This window comes from Chinchilla lanigera, unplaced genomic scaffold (genome assembly GCF_000276665.1).
Source record: "Chinchilla lanigera isolate Chin_1 unplaced genomic scaffold, ChiLan1.0 scaffold00062, whole genome shotgun sequence".
Classification (NCBI taxonomy): Eukaryota; Metazoa; Chordata; class Mammalia; order Rodentia; family Chinchillidae; genus Chinchilla; species Chinchilla lanigera.
Genome location: NW_004955463.1, coordinates 3,028,050 through 3,037,415, shown reverse-complemented (window position 1 = coordinate 3,037,415; position 9,366 = coordinate 3,028,050). Strand labels below are relative to the sequence as shown.

At 35.0% G+C, this 9,366-nt stretch overlaps 1 protein-coding gene across 1 annotated transcript in view; it reads right to left on the bottom strand.

Moving 5' to 3' along the window:
- Sgcz (sarcoglycan, zeta) overlaps positions 1-9,366 on the bottom strand; it is a 1,013,519-nt gene that overhangs the window by 90,218 nt on the left and 913,935 nt on the right. The gene's annotated exons all lie outside the window — the stretch shown is intronic.

The window sequence follows — 9,366 nt, the reverse complement described above, 5'->3', positions numbered from 1 at the left end:
AGAAGAAGAAGAAGAAGAAGAAGAAGAAGAAGAAGAAGAAGAAGAAGAAGAAGAAGAAGAAGAAGAAGAAGAAGAAGGAGAAGACAGGGAAGAAGAAGAAGGAGGAGGAGGAGGAGGAGGAGGAGGAAAAGAAAGAGAAGAGGAGAAGAAGGAGAAGAAGAAGAAGGAGAAGAAGGAGAAGACAGGGAAAAAGAAGACCATGGGATACATGTTTTAAAGTTTGAAACAGTCAAAACAGGGGAACTATGTATTATCTACCTTTTTAAAATCTTTTGTGAGAAAGGTCTTCCAGAATTACATATTCTCTATCAAAAGCCAGGGGAGAAGATTTATTGATTTACATGCCTGAAAGGTAAATTTATCATGAAGGTCAACACTTCCATGAACAAAACTGAGTCCATGTTGTAAAAACCTAGTCAGCATCTAAACAATGATCTCCCTTGAGCTTCTGAAGAAGGCTACCTACAGGTGACACTGTCTTCTCCGGTTCTTGGAGAAATGCCCTTGTTGGCAAAATTCAACCGCTTTGAGTGAGTCCCCACTTTTCCATCTTACTGAAATCCAGATTATGCCGCACTAACTGTGGTACGTAGTCTATATAATTTTCATGTGAACTAAATAAATCAATAAATATACAAGAGAACTTGATGCTTACTAAGTAGAAACTTTTCTGTTAGCTGTGCTTACTAGTATTTGTAAATGAGTCAACTGATTCAGTGACAAGGTTCTGGGGGTGCAATTCTATCAGGCACGGAACTGGGAATGGACACACAGCAATAGACAAAAATAAATATACTTGACTCTGGTGGAGATTATTGTTATAATCAATCAACAAATCTTAAAATTATAATTCATGTATTTATGTTAAAAGAAAGAGAAAATATACTCACTGATCTTAGGAGAAAGCATTTAGATTTTCACTATTGTGATGTGAAATGCAGGATTTTCTTTATGTGGTAAGTGTAAAGAAAATGTTTAATAAATTACAGATTGTCATACAACATACAAATCCTCAGTTCAAAACTACCATTTTTCTAGAAGTAGATAAAATCCTTTTTTCCTGCTTTTATATGTGCAAGTGTACATGCAATAGAACATGCATGTAAGACATCAACTACAGACTTCATCCACCTTTGGAATCTGTAGAAAAGGCAGATATTTCACCTTACAGACTTTTTTGCTTTAGAGCTTCTGGCCCTTCTGTTTTGTGAATGCCTGTGCCTTAGGGTTTGCTTTCAAAGTTCAATATTTTATTTTTTACATTAAGTGGATTAAACGAACCCTTTACTTCAATTTCCAGAGCCAAACAGTCGCGTTGTCTCCCCATTGTTCCACTGTTATAACTTCCACATAAAAGTAACTGCACAGATTTTATGTGAATTTTTCTTCTTTTCATTTCTCAATTTTAAATGATGATGAAAGTGGCTATGGTCTTTTCTTCTCATTAAGCTTTTGTTGTGTTTAAACATATATGAAGAAAGAAAACAAAAGTGCTCCATGTAAGATTAACACAGTGAACCGAACTAGGCCACCAAGATCAAGCTTAGGGTATAAAACATTTGAAGAGACTCAGAAGTTTGTCTTGCATACTTCCTCAATTACTGCAGTAAAATGCAACCCCATTTCAACTTTTTGAAGTTTGTATAAATACACTCACACACTATAAGTCCGTCTCTTTGCCTCCACATTATGTCTCTGATGTATTCTACAATGACTACCCATGTAGCACCGATTTAATTTTGTCATTGTGTGTAGCTGTTCCTTTCCATACAAACACTGTAATTTATGCATCTGTTCTACTCCTGATAGATTTTACAGTTCAGTTTAGTGTGAAGCTTTCTTATTATCAAACAGAGTTTTGCTATGTGGTTCAGCTGGTCTTGAACAATATATATAGCCCAGGCTGACCTGGAATTTGCTGCCATTTTCCTGCATCGGCCGTAAGAGTGCTGGGATTATAGGCATGCACTACCATACCAGCTAAGTGTGAGGCTTTTACGAAGTGTACTAAGAATAATTCTTATACCTGTCTTTTCATACTCATTTATATGTATCTGTCATTATATAACCTAAAATAGAGGCTTTGGGAAAGGAAATGTACATCTGTCAATTTCTTTTTTTGGTTTTGGTTTTTCTCTGGTGCCAGGAACCGAACTCATGACCTTGCGCTTGCCAGGCAGGCGCTGTGCCGCTGAGCTAAATCCCCAGCCATGATCAGTTCTTCAGTTGTCTCTCAAATGCCTATTAAAGAATGGCATCAAAATTAATAGCAGTCATTTCAGATTCACCGTCATATTGCAAGTATATGGTAAAAAAATAACTCTGAAAAGAAACACTCACATATTTTTTCCAGGTACTGTTTATGGTTTAAATTTTTCTGAATACTAATAGTCAACATTGTATTACCTTTCTGTGTTTGAGGTTTCTATTTAGTTTTTATAGTGCTTCTTTATTTATTTTGTTGAAAGATCACAAATTTATTTAAAATAATACCATTCTTTGGTTTATGTGAGGCTGATCTATTATTAAGTAAAAGGAAGATGACCAATAATAAATATATGCCAAAGAATTAGCCTGTGATTCAAGAAAGGAATTTTAGGTTAATTTTATCTACCACAGCCATCTGTTTTGGATTGTAAACTAGTGCAAGGCAGGGAGTGCTTCTCTTTTGACAAAACTCCATGACACTTTGGAGAAAAACAAAAAATTGATGCAATTTTGGTAGGTTTGACATGGCTACTTTGAGTGTGAACCAGCTGATGAGTGCGATGAAGCGAGTCCTACTTATCCTAGAAGTTTTTTCTTTTCCTAAGTAAAGTAGGAAATATTGAATTCTCTTCATACACTTCAGGATGTGCTGTTAATATTTTATTCCTATACAGAAAAAAATGGAGCTGATTAAATCCAATCAACTTTCATTTACTACAAAGGCTTAAGCGCCCATATTCATCGTACTTCTTACAAATGATGTTTAACTGAACTTATTAAAAATGCTTTACTGAACTTCAATAAGATGGAAGATTGCCAGTCAATCAATCCGTTCTATTGAAAGTTCCAGATGCAAAAGTTCCATGCTGGTTTCAAAAAGAAGACAGATAATTAAAAGGTGAGTCATATAACTAACATGATTAGCTAATATTTGAAAAAATATATATTCATTACTTTGAAACATTAATTGTATTGATTTTCAGTAAAAGTTTAGCAATAAAAGACATTCTCAAGACAGTTATTTAGAACTCTATATTGAGGTAAAATTATTTGAAATAAAGTCAATGGAAAAATGTTTAAAGTAAATATGGAGGAACATAAACAAAGAAAATAAAAGCAAATGTAAACAAGTTGTAGTAACACACACACACACATACACACAAAACAGAAAACTGTCCAACCACATTAACAAACTTAAAATGCAAATAAATATTAAAACATGATTCGTATCAAACTGCTGTAGTGTTTATTTGTTGGATTCCTGGGTCAAAATCAGTGTTAGAAAGTATAAAGGAATTAGATATGTTCATTCAATACTTATTGGAATGAAGACTGTTATAATTATAAAAGGCAACTGGCAATATTTAATTTTATAGAGAAACATATAGCTACTTGTTTCTTTTACCATCAATTTTAAAAATTTGTCTTAATAATTGGATGGGATTTTATTGCAAGGAAACAATGCTATATTCACTCCAGTCATTATGTATGAGAAGTTGGTCACAACATTACTTATATCAATGGCAAATTTGACCTGGGATGGGATACATGAGGTGCTTCCCCTCCAATATGGGAAGAACTTAATTATGAATAACCAAACCATGGAATACTGTGGAAATAATTTTGAAGGATGTCGAATAAAATGGGATATATTTATTAATGTTAAGCGGAAAAAATTGTCAGCAAATATATGTTCAATAAAATATTAGTTTTGCTGAAGGTATCTATTTTTCTGTTTATATAATATATATTTATAGACAAAGAGCTGTGTTGTCTATATACAAAAACATTAGCAGTGAGGAAATAAGAGGATTAATGTTATGTCAGTATTTATACTTTCTGTCTTCCATATTTTCACATATAATATACCATGGGAATCAGTGAATATAATCACCTCATTTTATCTCACAAATTAAGTATAAAAGAAATAAAACATTAATTATCTGAGTTAGCATTTTCCTCAGTTCTTCTCTTTCATATACTATGCCAGCTATACTTCAAATGAGTTGTGAAATATTCATCATATTTCTGATATTTGATGTAGTTTTTCTTACCAACATCATCTTTTGAAAACATCATTATTATTTTCCCAAGACATTACGATCAAAACCCTGAAATTACTTTTAGCTGTTCTCTCTTGTTCATTTAACAAGAGCTTTTTGTCACTTATCCTTGTATTTCTAATTTATTTTTAGAATACGTGCTGTATAGCCAATATGTGCCAGACATTGTTTGTGTTTATTGCCACATAGATAACGAAGCCATAATCCTATGCCTGTACTATTACAATAAGAGTATTGGATTTGTCCTCTATTCAGTACTTATCTAGTCCAATACTTTTTTTATTATATTTGACAAGACTCCTTGGGTTTGTACTGAGAGAAACTCGATTCAATCTATGTGATCATCTGTAACAACATAACATGCTTGAGAGGTCCTTGTTCCCAGAGGAAGTGTGTTTGCTATCCATGTACTGTCTCTTACCTCTAAATTCATACTTTCTTCTTGCTCTGTGAGCATGAATCTGGAAAGAAATTGTCTTCAATAGTTTGAGAGCAGGCACGATGCGATGTTTCGTCAGTAGGGGGTGCTGTAGGGACACCGCTATAAAAAGCGCATTTGCTTTGTGGTCGGCTGTGTTAGCTTTCCATGCTGCTGGTGAGTGTGGTCACTCCAGCATTCAGCTCTTCCACAGGGGACTCCTCTATACACAACGATCTTACAGCACGTGCTCCCGCAGCTCACAGGTCCAGGCGTTTTCCCTGACACCCCTCACAGCCTTTCCCCAACTACTTCATAGCAAATGGGCTGGGAAGAGCCATCTCCCTGTCCACGGATTTTCTGAGTAGGAAGTTTCCCTAAAAGAGAGTGTTTGGGATGATAAGCTAGGCAGATGTTCATAGAGCAGCACTTGAGTGATCCCACGATGATTTCTCTGCCACCCAGACTGCCATAGCAATGTCCTGTGAAGAGTTCTGAATGGAGCGTGTGCGCAGTGCCGTGGCCCTGCTATGCGTGATTATGTTAGCCTATGATAATCATTTCCCTTCATGCCTACTATTTCTGTGCTGTTTACTATTTTTATTCTTTAAAGTTAAGTAGGTCCTTCATTCCACTTTAGCAGACGACCTATGTTTGACCTTCACAGAGCAGCAGAAGGCAAAACAAACAGGCATTTCTTTCTCTTTCTCCCAGAAAGATAACCCCCCGTGGATCTTGCTTTGCCTCTAATTTCCAGCAGAGATTATATGAAAAGCCTGCATGATAAAAGCACATGAACAGTTTTCCAAGGGAATTAGTTTCTGCACTGTAGGCCTACTGTCTCCAAGCCCTTTCCTGTGGACACGGAATGACCCATAATGTGATTTTTGTTCCATCAGGTGACACCAATTAACATTATGTATGAGCCTTAGAAAGGCCACATAAAACAAACAAAAGTAAGCTAGATAAACATTGAAAGGGCCCAGAAAATCAAATTGTCCTTGGAACTAAATCCCCTTACAAAATTGGCCTAAATCTACACACTAAACATAATCAGAGGGGCTGGTTCCTGAAATAAATGATTCAAATAGTATCAAAAGTTTTAAAATTATTATCCATAGTGCCTAGGTCAATTTTGGAAATTATCCACTATATCACAAACCAGGGATATCATACCTTGAATGAGAATATATAATCAACTGAGGCCAATATTGAGATGTTACAGTTTTGGAGTTAATGGACAAGGATTTGAAAATAATTGTTATGGGTTGTGTCTGGATGTCCCTCCAAAACCTCATATAGTTATAGGTGGGCATTTGGGAGGTGGGTGGATCTAATATGTGTGATACTGGGATTAAGGATGTGATGCTGCGATTAATAATACGATGCTAGGATTGAGGGAACAACACCCTGTGTGTGAGTGCTACCCCTCCTAAGCACAAGGGGCTGGATAAGACATAAGGGACAGGAAGGAGGGTGCTGCCTTGCTTGCTGTTTGCTGCTCGCTGCTTCGCTGCTGGTTGCCTTCTGCCTGCCTTACTTTTCCATGAACTATTTCTCCTCTGCAAAGCCCCTCTGCCATGCCACCCTGCATTAGAATCAGCTGACTATGGACTGAAACCACTACAAAGTGTGAGCTACAATAAATCTTTCCTCCTTTAACTTTGGAGGTGGAGTGTTTTGTTTTAGACGTGGAAAAAGTAACTAGAACAATAGCCATAATAAAATTATTTCAATAAGTAATTAGAAATGATTCCAAATTGTGTTAAAAGAAATAAGCCTAAGTAAATTACCAGGAGCTTTAATAAAAATATAAATAAAACTAGTAGAAATGAAGAATGTTATAAAGAAAATAACAAAAGCTTGCTGAAGAATGCAGTGGAGATGACAGTCTATAACCAATGAACTTCATAATAGATAAAATTACTCACAACAACACAATAAAAAACATACTGAATAATACATTAATTTATTTTCCAGTATGTATAAATGGTTTAAAAAAATGTCAACATGTGCATCATTGTAGTTTGAGGAGAAGAAAAAATAATGAGAAGGTGAAAATGTATGGAAAGAAAAAATGCATGAAATGATCCCAAAATTAGAGAAAAAAATAAATGATATATTTAAGAAGCTAAACCAGAATGATCATCTCAGTGAATAAAAGACAAGAATTTGAAAACTTTGAAAATCCACTGAAGATTTTAAAAGTTGCAAAGAAGAAAATGGATGGGAAACTGCAAAATCCAATAAATGGTGTTTATAAAATATCCACATGGAAAACATCACATAATGTGATAAAATATTGAATATTTACCATTAACATTGGTAGCAGGATAGGATGTCCATCACTATCACTCTACTTAACTTTGAACTGGTCCTCCTACCAAGTATTGTAAAGTAAAGAAGTCAGCTTAAGAATAAGAAAGAAATAATGAATTGTTACTCCTGTAACATTGTTCATAGAATATGAAAAGTAACCTACAAATTATTAAGATTTTATTTTTAACCCAAAGTAAATATATTTTTTGCATTTGTTTATATTAGGCACAACTAAAAAATAAATTTTAAAAATATACCAGCTATAGTATCAGAAAATATTAAGAAAATTTCAAGGGATGAAATTAACAGATGTACATTTCCTTTCCCAAAGCCTCTATTTTAGGTTATATAATGACAGATACATATAAATGAGCATGAAAAGACAGGTATAAGAATTATTCTTAGTACATTTTGTAAAAGCCTCACACTTAGCTGGTATGGTAGTGCATGCCTGTAATCCCAGCACTCTTGCGGCTGATGCAGGAAAATGGCAGCAAATTCCAGGCGAGCCTGGGCTACATATATTGATCAAGACCAGCCTGAACCACATAGCAAAACCCTGTTTGATAATAAGAAAGCCTCACACTAAACTGAACTGTAAAATCTATCAGGAGTAGAACAGATGCATAAATTGCAGTGTTTGTATGGAAAGGAACAGCTACACACAATGATAAAATTAAATCGGTGCTACAAGGGCAGTCATTGTAGAATACATCAGAGACAGAATGTGGAGGCAAAGAGACAGACTTATAGTGTGTGAGTTCATTTATGGAAACTTCAAAAATCTGAAATGGGGTTGCGTTTTACTGCAGTAATTGAGGAAGTATGCAAGACAAACTTCTGAGTCTCTTGAAATGTTTTATACCCTGAGTTTGATCTTGGTGGCTTAGCTGGGTTCACTGTGTTAATCTTACATGGAGCACCTTTGTTTTCTTTTTTCATGTATGTTTAAACACAACAAAAGCTTAATGAGAAGAAAAGACCATAGCCACTTTCATCATCATTTAAAATTGTGAGAAATGAAAAGAAAAATATTCACATAAAATCTGTGCAGTTACTTTTATGTAGAAGCTGTGACAGCAGAACAATGGTTGAAACAACGCAACTGTTTGGCTCTGGAAATTGAAGTAAAGGGTTCATTTAATCCGCTTAATGTAAAAAATAAAATATTAAACTTTGAAAGCAAACCCTAAGGCACAGGCATTCACTAAACAGAAGGGCCAGAAGCTCTAAAGCAAAAAAGTCTGTAAGGTGAAATATCTGCCTTTTCTACAGATTCCAAAGGTGGATGAAGTCTGTAGTTGATGTCTTACATGCATGTTCTATTGCATGTATACTTGTGCATATAAAAGCAGGAAAAGAGAATTTTCTCTACTTCTAGAAAAATGGTAGTTTTGAACTGAGGATTTGTATGTTGTAAGACAATCTGTAATTTATTAAACATTTTCTTTACACTTACCACATAAAGAAAATCCTGCATTTCACATCACAATAGTGAAAATCTAAATGCTTTCTCCTAAGATCAGTGAGTATATTTTCTCTTTCTTTTAATATAAATACATTAATTATAATTTTAAGATTTGTTGATTGATTATAACAATAATCTCCACCTGAGGCAAGTATACTTATTTTTGTCTATTGCTGTGTGTCCATTCCCAGTTCCGTGCCTGATAGAATTGCACCCCCAGAACTTTGTCCCTGAATCAGTTGACTCATTTACAAATATTAGTAAGCACAGCTAACAGAAAAGTTTCTACTTAGTAAGCATCAAGTTCTCTTGTATATTTATTGATGTATTTAGTTCACATGAAAATTATATAGATTAAGTCCCACAGTTAGTGCGGCACACTCTGGATTTCAGTAACAAGGAAAAGTGGGGACTCAAAGCGGTTGAGTTTTGCCAACAAGGGCATTTCTCCAAGAACTGGAGAAGACAGTGTCACCTGTATGTAGCCTTCTTCAGAAGCTCAAGGGAGATCATTGTTTAGATGCTGGCTAGGGTTTTGCAACATGGACTCAGTTTTGATCATGGAAGTGTTGACCTTCATGATAAATTTACCTTTCAGGCATGTAAATCAATAAATCTTTTCCCCTGGCTTCTGATACAGAATATGTAATTCTGGAAGACCTTTCTCACAAAATATTTTAAAAAGGTAGATAATACATAGTTCCCCTGTTTTGACTGTTTCAAACTTTAAAATATCTATCCCATGGTCTTCTTCTTCCCTGTCTTCTCCTTCTTCTCCTTCTTCCTCTTCTCCTTCTTCTCTTTCTTTTCCTTCTTCTTCTTGTTCTTGTTCTTTTTCCTTCTCCTCTTCCTTCCTTCTCCTTCTCCTTCCTTCTCCTTCCTTCTCCTTC